General features: G+C 40.2%; 1 long non-coding RNA gene across 1 annotated transcript; it reads left to right on the plus strand.

Annotated features, from left to right (window-relative positions):
• The first annotated feature begins 1,784 nt into the window (after positions 1 to 1,784).
• LOC126299532 (uncharacterized) lies at positions 1,785 to 24,439 on the plus strand. The gene is made up of 3 exons (XR_007552822.1): positions 1,785 to 1,932; positions 2,009 to 2,155; positions 24,290 to 24,439. It is a non-coding gene; the product is annotated as an uncharacterized LOC126299532 (long non-coding RNA).
• The last annotated feature ends 771 nt before the right edge of the window (positions 24,440 to 25,210 follow it).

Raw genomic sequence — 25,210 nt, forward strand, 5'->3', positions numbered from 1 at the left:
TTGTGAAATGCCGATCGGTTACATATCTAAGCATGTAGTACACGTTTGACATTTGTTGCAGGCCGTCTTCATGGTGCTGAAAAGTGAGTGGCTTGCAGTGTAACTAGGCGAGCACAGGTGGTGAGAGGATTACGAAACAGAAAACACGAAACATTGCACACATGCTGCAATTGAAACCTTTCCGTAAATCTAAGCACATGCTACAAACGACTGTTACACTTCATTGATGACATGATGTCAGTCATTTAAGTGATAACATAGTTTCTATTATTATAACTGTTCATTTTACTAGACATTAAAGTTTTATATTCTTGTTTTCCTTTTATTTAACATCTGATAATTTTATCAGTCCTGAAGTCACTGGAATTCGGCAAATTCAGTGAAATATTTAGACGATAATTGATTATTAAACAAAACCCTGGACTGTAAAAGAAGAGGCTGGCCGGTGTGGCCGTGCGGTTCTAGGCGCTTCAGTCTGGAACCCCGTGACCGCTGCGGTCGCAGGTTCGAATCCTGCCTCGGGCATGGATGTGTGTGATGTCCTTAGGTTAGTTAGGTTTAAGTAGTTCTAAGTTCTATGGGACTGCTGACCACAGATGTTAAGTCCCATAGTGCTCAGAGCCATTTGAAACATTTTGTAAAACAAGATTTCCAACAACCAACAGGGCACGTGTTTATCAGTGACCGTAATCAGTGTAAAAAGTGTGCTTGAAGCACTCAATGTCATATCACGCAAGAGTAAATAAGTGGGGAGGGAGATATTTCTGCACATTGTACTCCTATGATAATTACTGAAATAAGTACAAGCCTGTTGTTGGAAGCTGAATCACATATTTTGTTCCCCTGTAGAACTTTTTTTTTTCAATGTCTCCCTGAGTGTACGATTAAAGAGACCATAATTATCGATGGTTATGGAACTGCATGCACCTTTCGGTGGGGAAAATGTTATGATTCCGTAGTAGCAGAAGCAGAAGTAGATCTATACTTCATAGTGCCATGAAATCTTCTGATTTCTAGTATGCATGAATTTTTGTTTTGTATCGAATACTAGAAAAACTAAGGATGTAGCAAAGTTTCCGGCTTTCAAAGCCTCCCACCTCCCCTTTTCACGTCCAGAAAGCTAAATGCACTTGCATATGCTCATGCACCTACTCTACGAACAATCGAAAACTGAACAGCTCATTCCCACCGAAAACACACACACAAATGTCGCTAGCAGGACGATATGTCACGCTAAAGAGCACTACTGTCAAAGTGGCAGCCGTGGCGGTCATAAGATAGGTATAAACTTATTAAAATTTACGTTGAACTGTTCGAGCAACATCGTGATTTGTAATATAAGAACCTTTGCATATGTCGATACTCAAAATCACTTATCGATTGGGCGCAGAGACGATCCACAGTTGAAAAGCTATATAATAATGTATGAGTAAGTAAACAAAAACGAACGCTAGAGCATGTATGTGGAGCCTCCTTCCGAACTGGTTGCAATCCTGCCTTGTGTGTTAGGTCAGGCAGAAACGAGGGTGCGTCTACTGTGAGAGGTGGTCCGCCCACGTGGGCAGCTGAGCTGCTCGTTACATTGGGCGGGGCGCCAATGAGACCATGCGGCCAGTCGCCAACCTTCCGCCTTCCTTTTGGCCTTGAATCTGCGGAGCGCTGTTCGCTGCCCCCCAAGTGTGTCACTGCTGTTTTGACGTGCGCGTCTCGTCACTAAATGTTGTAAGGCGGCCATGACAACAGTTACCACGCGAAGCTTTCGTTCCCCACGATGAAAGATTAGTGTTTAAGGTACCGTGATCGACGAAGCACATGCTAGTATTGCGGAAGATTAGTTAAGAGTTTCTCGTCCAGGTCTTCGTGGCCCAAATGATGTCGGCCAGCCACCATGTCATCCTCTGCTATGGCGTCCTGCGGATGCGATACGGAGGGGTATGTGGTCAGCACACCGGTCGCCCGGCCGTTATGCCGACTTTCCAAACCGTACAGCCGCTACTTCTCATTCCAGGGCTCCTCAGTCGCCATCACGAGGCTGAGTGCACCCTGTACCAGTCCTCTCACCTTGGCAGTTCCGGGAGTCGAATTCAGGTCCTCCGAATGGCTGCCATCTACGCTGACTTCTCAGCTATGGAGGTGGACATTGAGGAAGTTTGGGGTAAGAAAATCGGTCATGACCTTTTCAGAGGAACCGTACTAGCATTTTAATTAAGCTATTTCTCGAAACAACGAGTATCAAAAATAAGTATTTAAATAGCCAGTTAGGGACTTTAATTTCCGTCGTACCGTACCAAGTCTTGACCGCCTTACAGATTCACAAATGATATATGTTTATGTTTATGTAAGTAACACCAGTGTTGAAAAACAGTTAGGGCTACTTATAATGACGTAACATAGGTCTTGGGATAGCGATATGCACATATACAGATGGCGGATATCGCGTATACGACGTATAAAAGGGTAGCGCATCGGTGGAGTTGTCATTTGTACTTAGGTGATTCATGTCAAAAGGTTTCCGAAGTGATTATGATCGCTCGGCGGGAATTAAGAGATTTGAATATGGAATAGTAGTTGGAGCTAGACGCATGGGACATTCCATTTCGGAAATCGTTAGGGAATTCAATATTCTGAGATCCACACAGTCAATAATGTGCCGCGACTACCAAATTTCACACGTTACCTCTAACTACGGACAACACTGGGGTCGACAGCTTTCACTTAACGAACAAGAGCAGCTGCGTTTGTGTAGACTTGTCAGTGCTAACAGACAAGCAACTCTGAATGAAATAAGAGCAGAAATCAATATGGAGCGTATGAAAACGTATCCGTTAGTACAGTGTAGCGAAATTTGGCGTTTTTGGGCTATGGCAGCAGAAGAGCTACGCAATTGCCTTTACTAACAGCACGACATCGCCTATAGTGCGCCGGCCGCGGTGGTCTCGCGGTTCTAGGCGCGCAGTCCGGAACCGTGCGACTGCTACGGTCGCAGGTTCGAATCCTGCCTCGGGCATGGATGTGTGTGATGTCCTTAGGTTAGTTAGGTTTAAGTAGTTCTAAGTTATAGGGGACTAATGACCACAGCAGTTGAGTCCCATAGTGCTCAGAGCCATTTGAACCATTTGTTTAGCCTATAGTGCCTTTCCTGGGCTCGTGAGCATGTCGGTTGGACACTAGATGACTGGAAAACCGTGGCCTGGTCAGATGAGTACCGATTTCAGTTGGTAAGAGCTGATGGTAGGATTCGAGTGTGAAGTTGACCCCCCGATGCCTTGGACGCAAGTTGACAACAAGGCACTGTGAAAGGTGGTGGTGGCTCCATAGTGGTGTGGGCTGTATTCACGTGGAATGAACTGGATCCTCTGGCCAAACTGAACCCATCATTGGCTGGAAATGGCCGGCCGGAGTGGCCGAGCGGTTCTAGGCGCTACAGTCTGGAACCGCGCAACCGCTAAGGTCGCAGGTTCGAATCCTGCTTCGGGCATGGGTGTGTGTGATGTCCTTAGGTTAGTTAGGTTGAAGTAGTTCTAGGTCTAGGGGACTGATGACCTCAGATGTTAAGTCCCATAGTGCTCAGAGCCATTTGAACCATTTTGACTGGAAATGGTTATGTTCAGCTACGTAGAGAAAATTTGAGGCCATTCATGGACTATCTATTCCAAAACAACGATGGAATTTTTATGATTGACGGTGCGTCGTGTCACCTGGCCACAGCTGTTCAAGATTAGTTTGAAGATCATTCTGGACAAATCGAGGCAATGGTTTGGCCACACAAATCGCCCGACATGAATCTCATCGATCATTTATGGGACATAATCGTGAGGTCAGTTAGTGCATAACGTCCTTCACCGGCAACACTTCCCCATTTACGGACGGCTTATAAAGTCAGCATGGTTCAGTATTTATGCAGGGGGCTTCCAACGACCTTTTGAGTCCATGCCACATCGGGTTGCTGCACTAAGCCGGGAAAAAGGAGGCCCGATTAGATATTAGAAGATATGCCACGACTTTTGTCACCTCGGTGTGGAGTGAACGAGGCACAATGCATTTCACTCTGAATACAAAATTAGTCCATTCCCTAGAAAACACTTACCGAGAATCGCTTGTGCGGGGAACAGCTCCGCGTGACTGGTAAATAGCGCACGTCTCTCCTAATTTCACAAATGTAAAATTTCACATTCACATAATTACATTCAAGTCTCACTTATGTCCGTCTGTCGAAGGTTTAAAGAACACATCCTAAGCTCAAATATTATGACGTTTCTGGAGGGACATAAGATTGTCTCCAAGGATTATCACGGCTTCAAGAAAAACCAGTTTTGTGAAAAAAAATGGTTCAAATGGCTCTGAGCACTATGGGACTCAACTGCTGTGGTCATTAGTCCCCTAGAACTTAGAACTACTTAAACCTAACTAACCTAAGGACATAACACACATCCATGCCCGAGGCAGGATTCGAACCTGCGACCGTAGCAGTCGCACGGTTCCGGACTGCGCGCCTAGAACCGCGAGACCACCGCGGCCGGCGTTTTGTGAAAAACAGCTTTATTACTACACGATATCTTGCAGTCAGTAACTACAGGTACGGAGAAAGGTTCCCTCTTTCTAGAGTTTCGAAAGGCATTCGACACAGTACCACATCCTCAACTACTAACCAAGATTTGATCATACGGAATATCTTCACAGATATGTGATGAATCAATGCCGGGGCACGGTAACTCAATCCCAGTTGCAGGTTTCCTACCTAACGGCATTCAATGGCAAGAAAGCTCGTAAATCAATATTTAGTAGAAGTATTGACAGAATTTAAAAATTTAAGACGCTGTCACAGTCTACTCATTAAGAGGTATAATGTTATGTTGCAGGTTTAACACTGTAAGACAAGTATTACGGTTAAAATATGTGTAAATATCTTGAGGCATCGTAACTCATGGTGCGCAAATACGCGGACTATATCCATCCAGTATTTGAAAATGAGAGCACTTAGCGACTTTCAGCAAACTTTATATAGCATTTCAAACCTTCACGAAATTTTTCTCGCTGACGTCCCCGAAAAATGATGAAAGGGAGAACGGTTACCGCTTATTACATTTTCGCTGTTCATGCATACTTCAACATCAAGCATGACGTTTTAATTTATTACTTCTTTACTGCTGTCTCTATTCGCAATGCACTTTGCAAAATTGTCTACATATGGCACTGGCATATGGTTTGCCGGTAAAATTATGTCAATGCACGACACACAGTTCAAAAGATATGGCATCATAAACATAGAGATACTGAAAAAGCTAGCTTTTGCTTAAAATAAAGCGCAAATTACCCAGACTATAAGCACCCAGTGATAGATAATCAAAGAATACAGCGACTTCCAACAAACCTTAAACATAATTTCAAACCTTTTATAAACTTTTTCTCGTTTATATGCTTAACGTAAAATATTTAACACATTTACTCATTTGTAAAGTTATCAGAAGTTTGAAGCTGTTCGATAGACGGGACTCTGATTCTTTAAAGAGCAGAGGATGAATCAGAACTCAAACGACAAACTTTCAGAAATCATTCAGGAATACCTTCTGAGTATTTCGTATTTTGGTGTAAGGAGCTCACGGGTGTCGGACGCTAGTTACAGAGTTATTACATTTTGTTTGGTGTCCTGCTCCAATTAGCTTTGTACCTGTATTGCACTGAAAATATTGCACAACAATGCATATGTCGTCGGTATGTGATACGTGTCTTGTTTGGAAACAGCTCCATTCACTACATTCACTAACGTTACGTGCTGTCGGAAAAAAAAGCAAACAAACAATGCTCGCCCTCAAGCCTCCATTCACTACGCCACTGATCTGTCTCGGGTTTGTATCTTCGGCAATATTAGTTGTACGCTAAAAGTGATACACAGCATTATGGAAGGGTTGACTAATATGCACTTCATATATGGTTTCACTAAATGTAGTTTAAGAGAGGCACAACGGCGCCTATGCTAAGCTGTTCCCGCAACAGTTACAACCATGTCACAGCCGTTTTGCTTCTGCGAGAGACCTAATGTGTAATACGTTTTGGCGATTGTATATTACAATCTGCTTCATTGTTGTGACGCTATTTGCACAGAGAAGAAGGTTACTGGGGTAACTGACTATAAATAATAATAGTAATATTAGTTCGTAATGAGCCACTGGAGACAGAGGATCCCTAGTACCGAAATACTCAGAAAACACCTCTGAATAACTGTGGTGCTCAGATTCATCCCGTACGCAGTTCTGGACAGTCACCTAATTAGCAAAACATGAGCTTAAGGAACATTGGACCAGCTTTGTGACTGAACTGCGGACTTCCTCTCACAGAGAAATAATCACGTCGCTCTCAAAGGACAGAAATCGCCAGTCGCAAAAGTCGAGGACACCCAAAGAGTGTTTCAGATCCGCTACTTTTTCCGATATACACGGGCTGTAACAATAAGGAACGGTAGTAATACAAGCAGCTGCTCGTCGCCGCACTGAACGGATGCCCTGGGGTATTGTGTATGGTTTCACAGCCTAACACGATACGGAATTTATGCATCTTGGGCTGGGGTCCATTTACGAGAGGGCTCAGATTCCCCAGAAATTAAAGTCCAACGGGTTTAAGTCTGCAAAATGTAGAGCCCGGGGAATTGGACAACCTCTTCCTATGTAACTGTCATGGTCTTTGTTATTTATATGGCGGCGTTAAATTTACACTGAAATGGGAAGGACATCATGTAAGAAGTAAATGTTTCGTCGCACTGATTAAGGCACACCTTTAGAAAGTAAGTGAGGATTTATATAAGAAAACAGTGTAAGTGCGTCCAAAACTCAAATGTGTGTGAAATCTTATGGGACTTAACTGCTAAGGTCATCAGTCTCTAAGCTTACACACTACTTAACCTAAAACATCCTAAGGACAAACACACACACCCATGCCCGAGGGAGGACTTTAACCACCGCCGGGACCAGCCGCATAGTCCATGACAGCAGCGCCTAAGACCGCTCGGCTAATCCCGCGCGGTTAAGTGCGTCCTTTGAGAATGGATGCAAGAACGTAAGACCTTAACAGTCACTCGTTGTTCTTCTCTGTGAAGACGATAACTGATTTGTTTCGCTACAAAGTTATTCAATTTTAACGAAAAGGTCCCACCGAAAAAATACAAAATAATTAGTCAAAATTTCAAGCTAGGGACTGCTACACGTCAACGACACAAATTTAGTATAGTGTTTCCGTAAGTTTTACATTATTATTCGCAGAGAAACGGTCTTATGACCTATTGGTGAATGGCTTTTAGGCAATGGTTATTGGCTATTTTCGCCAGAAGATTTATTTGAGCTACATTTCCTGTCAGATTTTCTGAACGTATTGCAACATTGACTGCAAAAGAAAGATGTTTTACCTTAATTCCACATGATTTCCTTTCGAGAATTACTGAATCTAATTTGTGTTTTTTTTCAGCTCAAAATTGCAGATCCTTACCATTTTCTCTAAAATACTGTTAAAAAAAGACATGGTGGGCCGTTCTCTTGCCTGACGTCACTTTTTATTTCAAATGGTTTAGAAAATTCTCCCATAAATTTCACTCTTGACAACGTATTTGTTAGAGTTTCACGAAGTACGTTTGCTACCTTTGTTTTAACACGAAATTCTCAGATTTTATCCATTGTTTCTCTGCGTACAGTCTCAAATTATTATGTACTGCTCATGCACGATGCATGTTGCATTGTTTCTCACTGGCTGGATGTAAGAGAATGCCTGAGCCTGTAGAGAGCACCTCTCCCTTTTCTCGCGCTGACGTACTGCTGGAGCAATGTAGGAACGCCGTGTCTGGGAATAGCAGTGTGACCGCAGCCGCAGCTAGCGGGACGCCGGCACACTGACCCGCGGCGTCGCCCACGCCCGCTGCCTTCCGCCCAAACAATATGTCGGCCGGACTCTCGCATCCCAGCCAATGAGGGCTTAAGTAGCGCCTCGCGACCTAACGGGAAAACCACGTGTGTGCACGCGCCAGAGCTTGCGTATTTAAATGAAGCGCAGTCCTGCTCCTAACCTGCGCTCTCGTTCTCACCTTGGCTGGGCGCAACCAGGACTAGACGAAAAGATTCACTCGCCAAGACCTGCACAGCCAGTAAGAATGTGTTTCGGACTTTTACGACGCAATTGACGGAACGTTTGGCCGAAACTTGTACGATGTGACTGTGACAGATTCTTACAATAGTGGACTGATTGAAGTACCTACGCGAAATTTTTAAACCGAGAAAGGTGGTGGGGCTGAATCGCAAGCCAATAAGGAATGAACTGAAAAACTACAAAACACTATTTGTCCCAGTTTTAGTCTTTAACTTCTTTACTTCCAGTTACATGTTTCGGCGCACAGCCATCACCAGATGCTTTCTGATGACTGTGTTCAATATACAGTCTCGAGTCGGAGCAAATTAAGTAAGTTATACTATGATCTAGACACACAATATAATAAAGATATTTCAAACGTTATCTTCGATTCGTATGTGGAATTAATTTCCTCTGATAATAAAACTATGAAGAGCATAAAAATCCAACTAAGATTTTTCTATCACGAAAGATAAAACTTCAACATCACAACGCAATTGTGAAAACGAAACCCTTAACGCATCTCAGGCTATAATAATTAACGACAAATCTCAAATTTTAAAAAATCGAAAAACAGGAGACGAAAATTTTAGGATCAAAATACGAAAATTTGTTGTAGATTAAAAAGGAATCCTGCAAGTAATGGAAAAAAGTGTAGATGATATCATAACCAAGAGATACAATTTTATAGTCATTTTTGTGGAACACACTCACAAAGAAAACTCTATGACTTGACTTGTGGACGGAAAAACCGCAATTACTGACTAACAGAAATTATAAGTTGACCTCCATAGAGACCTTGGTTAAAAGAGCATACATTTCAGTACCCTTATTCTCTCTCTCTCTCTCTCTCTCTCTCTCTCTCTCTCTCTCTCACACACACACACACACACACACACACACACACAAACTAATTAGCTGAGCAGCGTTTCAAACAAAACAGCATGGACGGAAGAACTCGAACAAATGGTTCAAATGGCTCTGAGCACTATGGGACTTAACTGCTGAGGTCATCAGTCGCATAGAACTTAGAACTACTTAAACCTAACTAACCTAAGGACATCACACACATCCATGCCCGAGGCAGGATTCGAACCTGCGACCGTAGCGGTCGCGGGGTCCAGACTATACCGCCTAGAACTCGAACAGCAACACAGCGAATGGATGAGGGAAAAAGTGTTTGATAAGTTCCTTCTCAGTTGGGTGCAACGAATTAAAAAGTAATTAACGTTAATTACGAAAAAGTATAAGGCAGTTTCGAGATATATTTATTGGAGTGACAGTATAAGTAAATATGGTGCACTCAGAGTGTTTAATGAGTTGCATACTTCTCCTGTAAATTTTCTGTCATGTTATACAACACACGACTAAAAATCGTAGCAGAAAGGGTAAACCTTAAGTCACACTCCATTTACAGGTGAATATTTAAAGTAGCTGGATAATTTAATTAAATTACTGCGAAAAGAAACAGCATCTTATGACGCCATCTTTTCTTGGAAGCATCGTGCTGGGGAGGTGTTGTTGTGTGTTTTTGAGATACTACCTGTAAGCAGTCACAGTGTTGGTGAGTGTCCTAGTTACTGGAACAGAATTGTGGAGGACACTGGTGGGTAATATTATCCCGTATGATTTTAATTGGTGATTTGTCAGTCCGAGGAAGAAGCGATAGATGTTTTGCTATGCAAAAGACTTGCCCGTTAAGTGTTGAAGAAGTGGTAAACGTTTTCAATAATTAGCGTCATATTAACTTTATGGTTCTACAGGAACTGACTTTTATTAACATTCTACATACTTCATTAGCGTCAGATATGCTACACAATCAGCTTGTTAACCGAAATTCGATAAACAGTACATAAGCGCGGGCAACACCTGTACCTGGAAGTAGCCCTTTCAAATCCTAGCGATGGCAAAAAGGTTCATCTCATCATTTAGACGGGCTGGCCCAGTTAATTGGAGTGATTGATTAAACAAGACAGAAAGTCTGGATAGGAAGATCGGTGCTGTCGACATAGAGGACATTACAAACGGATCTCTGCGTCGGACTGGATGAACCGAGGGAGATGGAGTCGTAGTAATACACTGGAGAACGATGGTTCGCATCCCCGTCCAACCATGCAGATATTTTCCGTAGTGTCCCTAAGGAAACTGCCGCGATGGTTCCAATGAAGAGGATGCTGCTGATTTCCTTCCATACCCTTTCCCAGTACAGGCTATCTCTCTCTCTCTCATAACATCGTACTCGGCGGAACATTAAAACCTAAACCTTATCCCTTCCTTCTGGATTGTATAACGATGAGCGACAATGCATCTGCTATGGAGAAACCGTCCCTGAAATGGTTTAGGAACATTTAAGACAGTCTAAATTAGGATCCGTTCGTGAGGTATTGAACAAAAATTCTCTCATGTGTAACACCAATGTCTTAATAGGGATAGGTCATGTGCTGTTTCATATTCATAATCACCCACAACAACTAAAAATAACAGTACGGTGCACAGCCGCCCACTCCATTCACTCGCAATCTGTTGGTAATGTAAATAATCTCATACAGCAGACGGTGGAACGAAAAGAAATGGCAGACCTCTTGTATTTGGTGCGGTGTTATAGAAACAATTATGAGGTGTTCCTATTAACTGGATCTTTAAGTTCATAGTGTTAATGACTGTACTAAGAGCATGTTCAGTAGCGCAGCAATGGTGTTATCTTTGATGAATCCGGAACAGCCTTTGGCAAAAGCTCGTAGCAGTATTAATCTAATTCATGAAAATAAAATCACTCGACATGCACAATATGATCAAAAGTATCCCGAAACCCCTAAAAACATACGTTTTTCATATCAGGTGTATTGTGCTGCTACCTACTGCCAGGTACTCCATAGCAGTGACCCCAGTAGTCATTAGACATCGTGAGAGAGCAGACTGGGGCGCTCAGAGGAACTCACGAACTTCGAACGTGGTCAGGTGATTGGATGTCACTTATGTCATAGGTCTGTACGTGAGATTTACACACTCCTAAACATCCCTAGGTCCACTGTTTCCAATGTGATAGCGAAGTGGAAACGTGAAGGGACACGTACAGCACAAAAGTGTACAGGCCGACCTCGTCTGATGACTGACAGAGACCGTCGACAGTTGAAGAGGGTCGTAACGTGTAATAGGCAGACATCTATTCAGACCATCAAACAGGAATTCCAAACTGTATCAGGATCCACTGAAAGTACTATGACAGTTAGGCGGGAGGTGAGAAAACTTGGATTTCATGGTTGAGCGGCTGTTCATAAGCCACACATCACGCTGGTAAATGCCAAACGACGCCTCGCTTGGTGTAAGGAGCGTAAACATTGGACGATTGAACAGTGGAAAAACGTTGTGTGGAGTGACGGATCACGGTACACAATGTGGCGATCCGATGGCAGGGTATGGGTATGGCGAATGCCCGGTGAAAGTCATCTGCCAGCGTGTTTAGTGCCAACAGTGAAGTTCGGAGGCGGTGGTGTTATGGTGTGACCGTGTTTCTCATTGAGGGGGCATGCACTGCTTGTTGTTTTGCATGGCACTATCACAGTATAGGCCTGCACTGATTTTTTAAGCACCTTCTTGCTTCCCACTGTTGAAGAGCAATTCGAGGATGGTGAGTGCATCTTTAAACACTATCGAGCACCTGTTCATAACGCACGATCTGTGGCGGAGTGGTTACACGACAGTAACATACTTGTAATGGACTGGCCTGAACAGAGTCCTGACCTGAATCCTACAGAAAACCCTTGGGATGTTTTGGAACGCCGACTTCGTACCAGTCGTCACCGACCGACATCTATTACCTCTCCTCAGTGCAGCACTCCGGGAAATATGGCTGGCATTCCCCAAGATACCTTCCAGTACCTGAGTGAACATATGCATGTGAGAGTGGAAGCACTCATATTGGATTCCAGCATTACCAACGAACTTGTAAGTCATTTTTAGCCAGGTGTCCGGATACTTTTGATAACATAGCTTAGGTTATGGCTTAACTAGACCTTCGCATAGACTGATTGGCAACAGGATTTTTCTATGCTATTAATACGTAAGATGCTCCCTTCTCAGTCCGATTACGCTGATAATAACTAGATCGAGCTCCGTTTTATCGCTGCGGGTTCGTTGCAGCTGCACTGGTAGAGTGATATACACCTTGCATTATCAGATCGGGGCCACAGACCGCCTGCCACTACTGACACCAAAACAACTAGTACTGTAGATACAGCCGGCCGGCGAGGCCGTGCGGTTCTAGGCGCTACAGTCTGGGACCGAGTCACCGCTACGGTCGCAGGTTCGAATCCTGCCTCGGGCATGGATGTGTGTGATGTCCTTAGGTTAGTTAGGTTTAATTAGTTTCAAGTTCTAGGCGACTGATGACCTCAGAAGTTAAGTCGCATAGTGCTCAGAGCCATTTGAACCATTTTTCAACTGTAGATACATAATCCAGCCAACTGACGAATTTCCTTACAACGTTCTAGATATAAAAATATTATGTAGAAATATAATTTAATTTAAACGTGTTCACTTAAGTAAACCTATGCCTTCTGCAGCACTTGCTGTATGTGAAACAGGAATTTTTTCTCAGTTCTACTGAGAATTAATCTTTGATACTCCCCCATTTCTTTCTTGTACAGTTTGTGAAATTTTCTGTGTATTAATACTGAGATATAACTGTTTTCATTACTTTGTTAAAAATGGCCATACTCCATCAGCAGACTCTCAAATCCATAACTCCTATGGATATTCATAATTACTTTGATTTGCTTTGTCCTGGGTTCTACAGTTACACCTTCATCCACGCTCGGCAAACCGCTGTGAAGTGCATGGGAGAAGGTACAGCCCATTGTACCAGTTGTTAGGACTTCTTACCGTTACATTCACGACTAGAGCGCGGGAAGAATGTTTAAATGCACCGTGTGTACTGCAATTAATGTACTCTTGTCCTTACAATCCCTACGGGAACGACGTATAGCGAATTGTAAGGAGACGTCCTGAAAAGTAGTGCCTCCGAATTCTTAAACATTACTCAGGAAAACAAATTTTACTAACATTCTGCATTTTTATTTTCATGTCCACTTATTCACTTCTCAACATAGTCACCCTGGCGACAAACACATTTCCGCCAACAAGACAGCAATTTGTTGATACCGTCACTCATATATGTTTGACTTTGCTTAGGAGCCACAATGTCACCCCGGCTTGAACCGCTTCACCACTATATAAGTTAAATCCTCGATTGTGTTTTTTAAGTTTTGTAAACAGATGAAAATCGGTCGGGGTCAAGTCTGGACTGTGTGGAGAATAATCGATGACAGCGAACCCAAGTCGTCGCATTATTGCTGATGTTACTGCGTTCGTGTGTGGTCTGGCCTCGGGGGACGAACTGTTTGAATTAGAAACTCGATTACAATGCACTGTTTCTCATACACTGACATAGCTACTTTATTCGCCACGATGTTACTTGCGTCATTTCAGAGCCCTCTAGAGGCAGAAGGCTGCAAATGTGTAGACACGAAGAAGGAAAATGTTGAGTGTTAATAACGTTTATTTCAAAAGCCTTAAGAGTTTTCACATAAGAAATTCGGAGGCATTACTTTTCAGTACGTCCTCGCATACCGAAAGTTCTTAACCTAGACAAAATGGAGTACCCATGGGGATTGAAATCCTGTAAAGCAACGGTGAAATTGTCAAACCTGGCAGCAGACAATAGAAAACCGGCATTTACGTTTTGTGGGCATGTTCACAGATTTCTGACAACGAGATTTACACACAGGTTTATGGCATACATAGAAAAATTAAAGAGTATACCATGGATCACACTAGTTAGGACTAGAGAAAGCCCAAACAGAAGCAATGGGAGTTGTAAACAGAAATCTTATAAAACGTATCTCATTCTCTCTTGTTTACGTATAGAGCAACCATATAAAGATTGTTTTTAAATAAAATATTCTAGGCAGCGAAAAAATGTTTTAATGACGTGTTTCGCCGTTTTAGGGTATCATCAGATTATCGAGAAAAAGATTAAAGGGGAAATAATAGTTAAGGTATGGTCCTATCACACAGGGTCCTAATACAATACCTAAGGCCATTTTTATGAACCATTGATTAAGAGATATTCGTAGAACTACACTCCTGGAAATTGAAATAAGAACACCGTGAATTCATTGTCCCAGGAAGGGGAAACTTTATTGACACATTCCTGGGGTCAGATACATCACATGATTACACTGACAGAACCACAGGCACATACACACAGGCAACAGAGCATGCACAATGTCGGCACTAGTACAGTGTATATCCACCTTTCGCAGCAATGCAGGCTGCTATTCTCCCATGGAGACGATCGTAGAGATTCTGGATGTAGTCCTGTGGAACGGCTTGCCATGCCATTTCCACCTGGCGCCTCAGTTGGACCAGCGTTCGTGCAGGACGTGCAGACCGCGTAAGACGACGCTTCATCCAGTCCCAAACATGCTCAATGGGGGACAGATCCGGTGATCTTGCTGGCCAGGGTAGTTGACTTACACCTTCTAGAGCACGTTGGGTGGCACGGGATACATGCGGACGTGCATTGTCCTGTTGGAACAGCAAGTTCCCTTGCCGGTCTAGGAATGGTAGAACGATGGGTTCGATGACGGTTTGGATGTACCGTGCACTATTCAGTGTCCCCTCGACGATCACCAGAGGTGTACGGCCAGTGTAGGAGATCGCTCCCCACACCATGATGCCGGGTGTTGGCCCTGTGTGCCTCGGTCGTATGCAGTCCTGATTGTGGCGCTCACCTGCACGGCGCCAAACACGCATACGACCATCATTGGCACCAAGGCAGAAGCGACTCTCATCGCTGAAGACGACACGTCTCCATTCGTCCCTCCATTCACGCCTGTCGCGACACCACTGGAGGCGGGCTGCACGATGTTGGGGCGTGAGCGGAAGACGGCCTAACGGTGTGCGGGACCGTAGCCCAGCTACATGGAGACGGTTGCGAATGGTCCTCGCCGATACCCCAGGAGCAACAGTGTCCCTAATTAACTGGGAAGTGGCGGTGCGGTCCCCTACGGCACTGCGTAGGATCCTACGGTCTTGGCGTGCATCCGAGCGTCGCTGCGGTCCGGTCCCAGGTCGACGGGCACGTGCACCTTCCGCCGACCACTGGCGACAACATCGATGTACTGTGGAGACCTCAGGCCCCACGTGTTGAGCAATTCGGCGGTACGTCCACCCGGCCTCCCGCATGCCCACTATACGCCCTCGCTCAAAGTCCGTCAACTGCACATACGGTTGACGTCCACGCTGTCGCGGCATGCTACCAGTGTTAAAGACTGCGATGGAGCTCTGTATGCCACGGCAAACTGGCTGACACTGACGGCGGCGGTGCACAAATGCTGCGCAGCTAGCGCCATTCGACGGCCAACACCGCGGTTCCTGGTGTGTCCGCTGTGCCGTGCGTGTGATCATTGCTTGTACAGCCCTCTCGCAGTGTCCGGAGCAAGTATGGTGGGTCTGACACACCGGTGTCAATGTGTTCTTTTTTCCATTTCCAGTAGTGTATTATGCTGAGGAATAAGCATATGCCGAGGTGGTGTGTGGTTTTCATTGCACTACGTTCAGTGAAGTAAGATGTGTGCAGTTCTGTAAATGTTGTCCTATCGCTGCACCATTCACTGCCATCATGTCTCTATTAGAAGCATTTTTTTTATTTTGACACTTTATTTAATTCACCACTACGTAATTTATTCTTTATTTTTAAGATTTACTTATCAACTCGTGTTTATTGTCTAGGTGCATGCCACAGTTATCTTGATCTGGACGTATGTTTATTCCACAGCATAAGAGCTGTACTTTTGTCTCTCAGACCATAGTTCAAAAAAGATTCCTTAGATAATTTATTACAGCTGTTCATAATAAGACCATACCTTAACTAATATTTCCCTTTATTCTTCTTGTAGATAATCTGTCGATACCCTACAAAGGCAAGACACATAATTAAAGCAACATTTTCGCAACTAAGACTGTTTTATTCAAAAAATAAAAATAAAAAACAGATCTGTTTGGTCAAAAGATAAACTGTTGGGTAGAATGAAGTTCCAAAGAGCCAGGAACTATGTGATCTGAAGACAGTAAAATAGCCTATGGAGGGATAATGAGACCCATATAACAGATCGCAAAAGATAATTAAGTCACTGAGGTCAAATTTAACAGCTGTTTCGTATCCCATGGGCAAGATGTTGGAGTTAACATTCTACCTTCACCCAAGATACTGAAGTCCCTGGAAGAGCTATTTCAACGTTTGGAGAAGCATCTATTTACCTCTAGTTTTAAAAACCTTCAAAATATCAAGTGGGAATCTGTTTCCATGCTCTTAATCTACTCTATCACCTAGAATTTGAAAGAAGCTATTACCTTAAACTGTAGTGTATCAGTATCTCTGATACAAAATTGGTTCCTATCCATGCTGGTACACAAGTCAGTTATGAATTTCTTGTAATAAGACACTCTTGACTGTAAATTGTTTCTATCTGTTTATTGACATTGATGCGTTTCGCCTTTGGGAGGCATCTTCGGATTAAAGTAAGAAGTAATCTGGTCAACGAATATCCGTCTTTTAATGCGAGCATGTGGCATTAAAGGACGGATATTCGCTCACCAGCATGTGGCATTAAAGGAAAGATGTTGGCTCACCACGTTACTTCTTACATTAATCTGACGATGTCCCAGAAAGGCGGAAATCGTCATTTCCAATAAACAGATAAAAAGTTTGCAACAAAGATTGTCTCATTTCAAAATTTCTGCTATATCTGGCACTAAAATCAGCTGAACAATTTTCAAGGTACGAAACAAAGCTTTCAGTTAAAGCGTTTCCTGACAGAAAATCAGTCAGATGAAATGTTTTGATATATGTGATGTGTTTATCATTGTACTTATTATTCTGTTGAATACTTTAAAGCAGTCCAGCTCAAACAGTATCACTCCAAACTTCAGTCGGCAAAAAACATATGTCTTTAGTCAAGTAGTATATTTGCTTCAGCATCAGTTGGCCAATTGTTGAGATCCTACAATACCATAGCGAGGATGCAGTAAGAGCTCCGTTGTTGAACATGAGCGAGTTTTGTAGGTGGTAGCTGTGTGAACAAAGTGCACTGTTGCTATATAAACTATGCTAACGAAAGACGTCTGTCCAGTAGTAATCGTTCCTTCATCATGCCACTTGGACTGTAGAAATAACACTTTGACAACAGAGTGCATTTACAGTCGCCAGTCGAAGGAAAGGGTTCTTCTCATAGTCAGAAGATAGCATCACGAGGGGTAGTAGAACTCACGTACTTCTTCCAGTTAATTTTTAAGACACATTTTTTTAACTGATCATATTTTGCACCCTCTTTGTGCCTGGTCCCTTGGCGGACCACCATCTCGCTATGCCCTTGGTACGGCCCTGGCCAGAGTGACTCCATCGCGTGAGACTGACCGGCATGAGACATGCCACGACTCGATTGTTGGCTTTACCCTCTACACGTTGTTCTTCGTCATGCCTTTCACCTCACATCCCAATGTTGCATGGCTTTAAGAGTCAACACCAAGGTGAAAGCCTGGAGGGATCTGATACACAGAATGACACATGTGCTAGCTCATTTCACAGAATTCACATATGCTTTGGTACCCAGCATAATGATACGTGCTTCCCCTGCTGTTTAAGAAGCAGCAGTTGGGTCTGTTTTAGTTGGATGTTTTCTGTGTTGGATACATTTGCTGCAATGCTTGTAGGGCACTACGGGATTTGGAGCAGGTGAGCAGTCGTTACCTGAAGACACGATCGGCGAAGACTAAAGGGTGGGACAATACACTAGGGAATGGGAACAAACACTTCCGCCATCTATCAACATTTTGTAGCAAAGAGTAGACTGTGCCAGAGTCGGAGTGCCTATTTAGTCAGGTGGCGTTTGCCAGCTGGGCCCTAGCCTGTTCGCGCCCACTACCCTACTCCCCCCCCGGTCCCATGCCTTACGACCTACAGGAGACTTCTCGCACTCATATTATTCTTGGGACTGGCAGCTGGCTGAAACCTGAAGTAAAAGCTCTGAGATATTTAGCGAGTTGTGGAACGCATATTGGAAAGACAGCTTAGAGGCCATATTATTCTTGGGACTAGCAGCTGGCTGAAACCTGAAGTGGAAAGCTCCGAGATATTTAGCAAGTCGTGGAACGTATATTGGGAAGACAGATTAGAGGCCATAGGAGGCGCAGATTTGTACTTGACAAAAATATTGTCTCTATTGTGATCGAAGTTGAGAGTAACAGTGAAGTCGTCTGGTCCCGTATAGAAGGTATAAGTGAAACTAAGTTAATTGTTGGATGCTTTTAGAGGCCACCTGATTCCACTGTGGCAGCTCTAGAGTCATTCAAAGAAAATCTACAGTCAATAGCACGTATATAATCAGATCATAGAATACTAACTGGAGGCGACTTCAACGTTCCAGCTCGGATGTCTATGGGTTCATTATGAGAGGTACAGACAGACAGTAATGCCAAATACTTATGAACACGTTTTCTGAAGATTGTCTTGAGCAGCTAGCTCAGCAGCCCACACACAGTGGAAGTACCTTAAACCCTGTAGCTACAAATAGGCTGGACCTTATCGAGAATGTCAGTACAGAAATGGGGAATAGCGATCGTGATGTCATTATAGCAACTATGATTACAAAAGTTTATAAATCAGTCAAGAAGGGTAGGAGAGTGTTTCAGCTAGATAGAGCAAATCAACAGTTATTAACATCTTATTTAGACAGTGAACTGGCAGCACTTAGACCACTCAGATGGATGTAGAGGAATTATGGGTAAAGTTTAAGCTGATTGTAAATCGTGGTCTGAAGAGTTATGTACATAGTAAGTGAATAAAGGATGTAAAAGACCCACCATTATATAATAACGAAATTCCTAAGATGCTGAGGAAGCAGAGCCTATTGCACTTTAGGCTCAAAAGGAGACGCACAATCAACGAAAAACGAAGGTTAGAGATACGTGTGTCTGTGAAAACATCTATGTGCGAAGCATACAACTACCACCATCACCCTCAGCAAAAGATCTGGCAGAGAGCCCAAAAAAATTCAGGTCATATGTAAAATCGCTAATTGGGTCTAAGGCTCCCGTTCAGTCCCTTGTTTACCAGCCTGCTGTGTCAGTTGAAGATACCAAAACAGAAACCGAAGTTTTAAATTTCATGTCCAAGAAATCGTTCACACAGAAGAACCGTACAAACAACTATCATTTGACCAGAGGACAGACTCCCGTATGGATGACATAGAAAAAAGCATACCTGACGTATAGAAGCAACTCAAAGATTTGAGAACAAATAAATCACCAGGTCTGGATGGAATCCCAGTTCGATTTTACGAAGAGTACTCTGGCATTCGCCCTTTACTTAACTTGCATTTATTGTGAATCTCACGCCCAGCATAAAGTCTCAAACGACTGGGAAAAAGTGCAGATGACTTCAATATACAAGAAAGGTAAAAGAATGGACCTGCAAAATTACACACCAATATCCCTTAATATATTTATGGTGTTTCTGGACAAAAGAGAACATCTTTAAAAAAAGTATCGCTATGAAACTAAAATTTTAGCTTTGTCATTTATTCAAATTCAGAAATATGAACTCATTTATCTTTATTTTGTTTTTAACATAGATAAATAAAATGTAATCCAATAATTTCTCTAATTTACCCTCAAATTAGGAAAAGAGTTTAGTATAACAATCTGGTAGAGTAATTTTATATTTATCACCTAAAAGTAATAAAACTTTTTCTCCATATTTAGTTATTAAAATCTCAGCTTCTGAAATATTCTAAGATTGATTTATTTAAAGTTCTATTAATTTAGCAAACAATTTTACATAACCATTATTATAACTGTTAAGTTCACTTACTGCATTTTCTACACCACTATTCATGTTAATATATATATATATATATATATATATATATATATATATATATATATATATATATATATATATAGAGAGAGAGAGAGAGAGAGAGAGAGAGAGAGGGAGAGAGAGACAGATTTAGATTTTCAAAAATTAAAATTTTTATCAAAACTTTTAATTTTTGAAAATCTAAATTTTTCAGTTTTTATCTTCACTCATTTTGAAAATGTTTCGAAACGAAATGTAAAAATAAAGATAACACTTTTTCAACATTATATATTATTTTTATTCATTTACATAATTAAAAATTTTCAGTAAAATTCTATTTTGTGAATCATATGGTAAATTCTTTTTACCATACATAATTGTATATGCAATTGTATCATTTGGAATATTTTCATTAACATATGTGCATAGTTACATTGTTGTTCTTTGAGTAGTTAAGACATTTATTCTTCTAGGTATATGTATTACACAGATAAGGTAATTTTGAATAAAGTTGAATGGCTTTACATTTGAAATATTATTTAATTGTGTTATTCTTTTAAAACCTCTAAAAGCATTCTAAGCTTTTAAGAAGTTATTTGAGTGGATCAACAGTCGATAATTGTAGACTAAAAATTTAATTTATTACATTTTTACATAAAATTTTTGTAATTTAACACACACGAATAAAGAAGAATTATGTAACTAATCATTTTTTCGATTAGTTTGGAAAACAACGAAAATAAAGTAAGGTATAGTATATTCAGTAGAACTGTAATAATAAGTAATTCCTAGTTCAAAATTTCTTTTTCCATTTAATCCAACAAACTCATTTGCCTGTAGTTCAAAGAAAGAAATTGGAATTTTTGGATTTTAGTCTTGCTTGTTCTAGTTTAAGCCAATATTCTGGTTCATATTTAACAACAATGCATTTTAGAACAATTTAACCTCCTCTTATAAGTGTGCAAATCATCATTATTAGTAGACCATCGAAGAATAGAATCTTCTTGATCTTTTCTTGAACTCAAAGTGAAAATATCCTTCCCAAATTATGTCATTAAAGTCCTTATAAAACCCATCAAATAATTCTAATGGATGAAGTACTTCATTTGGTTTGTTTTTAATTTTATCATTGTGAAGAATATGTCCTTCCATAGTAAATTTATTTGATAGAGATGAAGTTAATTGAATAAGAGTTGATGGAGAAATAAATGGATTTTATATTCTAGATAAAATATTGTTTCTGTTTTAATTGTAATAACATCAGATAATTTTAACATGTAATTATCAATTAGTTTAATATTTGATTTACCATTGAATGCTGAAAAATTTGTTCCATCTGTGTGAATAACATCAAGTGTCATATACAGTTGTGAACAATTAGGATAAATCTATGGATTTTCAATATTAATGTCAATTTCTTTGTTAGGAATATTTAATTTTTTTTTGTTTTCTCATTAACAAGAAATGAGTAAAATTGATAACTCTCGATTTAACCCATGATTTACTCAGGAAAAATTTATTCATTCATTTACAAAATTACTGTTACACACCACAATTCAAGTCAATCAAATTATTATTTTCATGAGTGATAGTAATAATTAAATTTTGAATAGTATCAAAATTGGAATATTTATAGGATAATTTGGTTCATAAATTATTGGTCTTCCAAATTCAGCAATAGGTTTCAATGCAAAAATAATGTTAGCCTCTCTGTGAAAGTGATTATTATGTTTACTGTCAACTACATTAAAATTAGCATATATTAATTCAAATGGAATAATTTTAGGAAATTTATTAGCAATTGTTTTTCATTAGCTTCAATAATTTCATTATTAAGTCCTAAAATTTGTTGAATACAATCTCCTTCATCCATAAATAATTTAACATCACTTTCAATAACAACTGTTTAAAATTTTATCTTCTTTATTTTGTATATTAGATTTTTCAATTGAATAAATTTTTCAAACTATATTGACCAACAGGAATTTCTACCCTTTCTACATTAGTGTATAATTTATTAATTTTCGTAACACTATTTGGAGTTAAAAAAGTTGAATAAAAACCAACTAGTAATACATTTCTATAAGATTATTTTATTGCAACAGTTAATCCTTCCTTTAGAATGGATAAATTATCGCTCAGTTCTAATAATGTACTCATTTATATGAATAAAAATTATGTAAATAAATGAGAGTTAACAAACCAAAAATAAGAACTCCTGAAAAAAATTTAAAAATATACGCAGGAAACTTATATCAAATTCTGTCGATTGTCAGTAATAGGACCAAGTGTTTGTGGAAAAACAACATTAATGACTGATAGTTACATTCTAGCTCCAGGTTGGTTAAATGGGGAAAAAATTACTAATTTGTATGTTTATTCTGAAAGTTTAGATGAACCAAAGTATGAAGAATTTATAAAAATATACAAAAAATTGAAGATAAAGTTAATGAAAAATTACTACATTTATTGAAATTAATGAGGAAATTATTCCATTAGTAGCCAGTTCTACAATCTGCAGTTAGCAGGCTGTTAAGCGTTATTCTCGGAATAGCGTTAGAAATGCGTTGCACAAAACGAGAATAATGCATAACCAAAGAATAAACTCAGGATAATTTAACTGGCGACGTCTGGCCAGTTAGTGAGTTTAACTGGGAATAAGTTATCAAGATGGCAGGAATAATGAAAGATGTAGACAGCGATGGTGATACCTTGGCTGAAGTATTAGTGAGAATGAGGAAGGAGGACTAAATGAGATAATGCTGAATCCGAATTTATATCCAGATTTCGCTTGTCAAAGGAGGTCTTGCTTCATGTTTTAGTTCTTGTATATGAGAAACTGGAGAATATGATGGACACGTGAGACTATTTCTCTGTTTTCTTCAATAACACTATTTATTTATAGTAATATGCATTTGATTTCAGTACTTAGTTAATTCTGTCATGTTATTTGTGTAAATCACACACATTAAAATGACACTTCATGCAAAAATATTGTTGATTATCTGGTGTGTGCTACAATTGCTGCAGTAGTAGAAACAACTGTCTCGTTTTATTTTAGCAGACACTGCCATAATAGACATAAATTGCAAACCAGAGTTTTACATGCAGTATTTGTTTTAACAGCTTTTTCTATTATAGTCAAAACATCGATTTTCGTGTTGCAAACATTTTTGTAAAACAGTTGTATCCCAATTTCACTCAATCATATTACGTGAATAAAAGAAAATATTATTACACTCAATTTTCGCTTGTGAAGTCTCTTTTTCTAAACACCACAGCAGTGTCAGAACAACTTTCCGCCTTTCAATGAAAATATCGGTGCTTCAAAGCACCAACATCGTCTTTCACCTATGATTATTCACTGAAGCTTGTGAATAATTCATGCTTACTCATACTAAGTCTGACATAGAAGATCAAGAGGAAAATCAGCTTAAAAAAAATGGTGATGCTTCTCCAGTATAGAACACAACTGCTGTGTTTTTCAACTATTAGTGTTATCCACATACGTCCACCCACATTTTTCATAAAGTAGCAGTTATATATGTATGTTATAAGAACAGAACAGGAATCTAGTTATTGAATCTACATAGTTGTAGCATGTAGAACAAGTGTACGGAATGATATGCTTTTAATGTTCCTTAAATATCAAATAATTTTCAGTGTCCTCCTTTATGTCAAATTGTAGTTAGTTGAATGTAACTTAAATTAAAATATCTTATATTGTATTTGCTTGAAGTACCGTTTTTTAACTTCATAGCTTATTATGATTGTCTTATGTGACAAAAAGATTAGTAGTACACTAATATCCCGAGTTCACTCAGCCATATATGTAGCAGAGAAAACTATTCACTCTTATCTCCCATTGGGACAACAACTTTCCATCTTTTAATGAGTGTTTCAGAGCAACAACATTGTCCACCATCAAGCATTATACTCAGAAACATGTAAATTATTTGTCCTTACTCAGGCTAAGTTTGACACAGTAAAATTAACAGGAAAGTCAGTTTTTTTTTTTTTAAGAAAGCTGTAGCAGAAAGCTGCTATACTTCTCAGTTATTAGTGTTATCCACATAACAACATCCATATTTATCATAAGGTAACTGTTACCTTTGTGTTATAAGAAAATAGGTACTTGTCACTCAGCTTACATGAATCTTTAGTTATTCAATCCGTATAATCAGAACAGTGGAAGGAGTGGTTGGTAGATTACGTTTTTAAATTCTCTTGAATTGTCTAATGTCGTTCTTTTCTTTCTTTCAGAACTGACTCTGTTCCACCAACGACCCAGCAACTACTGACACTTAGATATTTGGCCTCTGGTGATTTCCTTCTGTCCATTGAAGACTTCATTGACATTGGCCAGGAGGCAGCCGGCAGCATTATTAATAGGATGCATATGACACTGGACAACATGCATGAGACAGTTTCTTTAATTATTTCAGTTCTCTGATGTAATTAAATGAAAATAAAATAAACAAATGTATATGGATTGATATATTTTTATTGTGGAATCATTTGTTTTAATGTTATTTTCTGACTGTAATTTTGAGCTCCAAGTTTTTTTTAAAAAAACCAGTACAGTTCTCCCTGCATTCCTTGGTACCTTTCAAGCTAGTTTTGAAGCAGCACTATCTGCAACTCTGCTAATCGTTTCACATTTGTGAACAGATATTTTTTTCTGAAAACAAAACTGACAGTTCTAAGCTGAAAGAAGAAGGAGGAAGAAATAAATTTATTGATAGTGATACTCCATAAAAAAAACATATTTATGAGCAATTCGTCAAACATGAATAAAGCCAAATCAATTGGTCACCTTGCTAAGAGCAAAAAGAAAAAGGAAATGTTGAACCACATCTAAGGCGAAAAACTGTGTAAAAGGTTTCCAATAAATTTAGTTGTCCTTCTGTCGAAGTATGTCCGAGTTTAAAACCACATATCCGAGGCAGTTACCGAAAGTAAAAAAAGAACAGAATCAGGAAAAGGGAAGGATAGACATAGTCATATAACCTTTCTATCAGAACCATTATAAATAAAGTAATAAATATGAGTGCACGTCAGGCTAAAGAAGGTATCGTCAAAGAAATCCAGGCGGCGAAATCTTTTAGCCTCAATGTGGATTGATGCCAGGACGTTCAGGTTGTTGATCAGGCAGTAATTTGCATACGCTATGTTAGGAACGGA

Source organism: Schistocerca gregaria, chromosome X (assembly GCF_023897955.1).
Source record: "Schistocerca gregaria isolate iqSchGreg1 chromosome X, iqSchGreg1.2, whole genome shotgun sequence".
Lineage (NCBI taxonomy): Eukaryota > Metazoa > Arthropoda > Insecta > Orthoptera > Acrididae > Schistocerca > Schistocerca gregaria.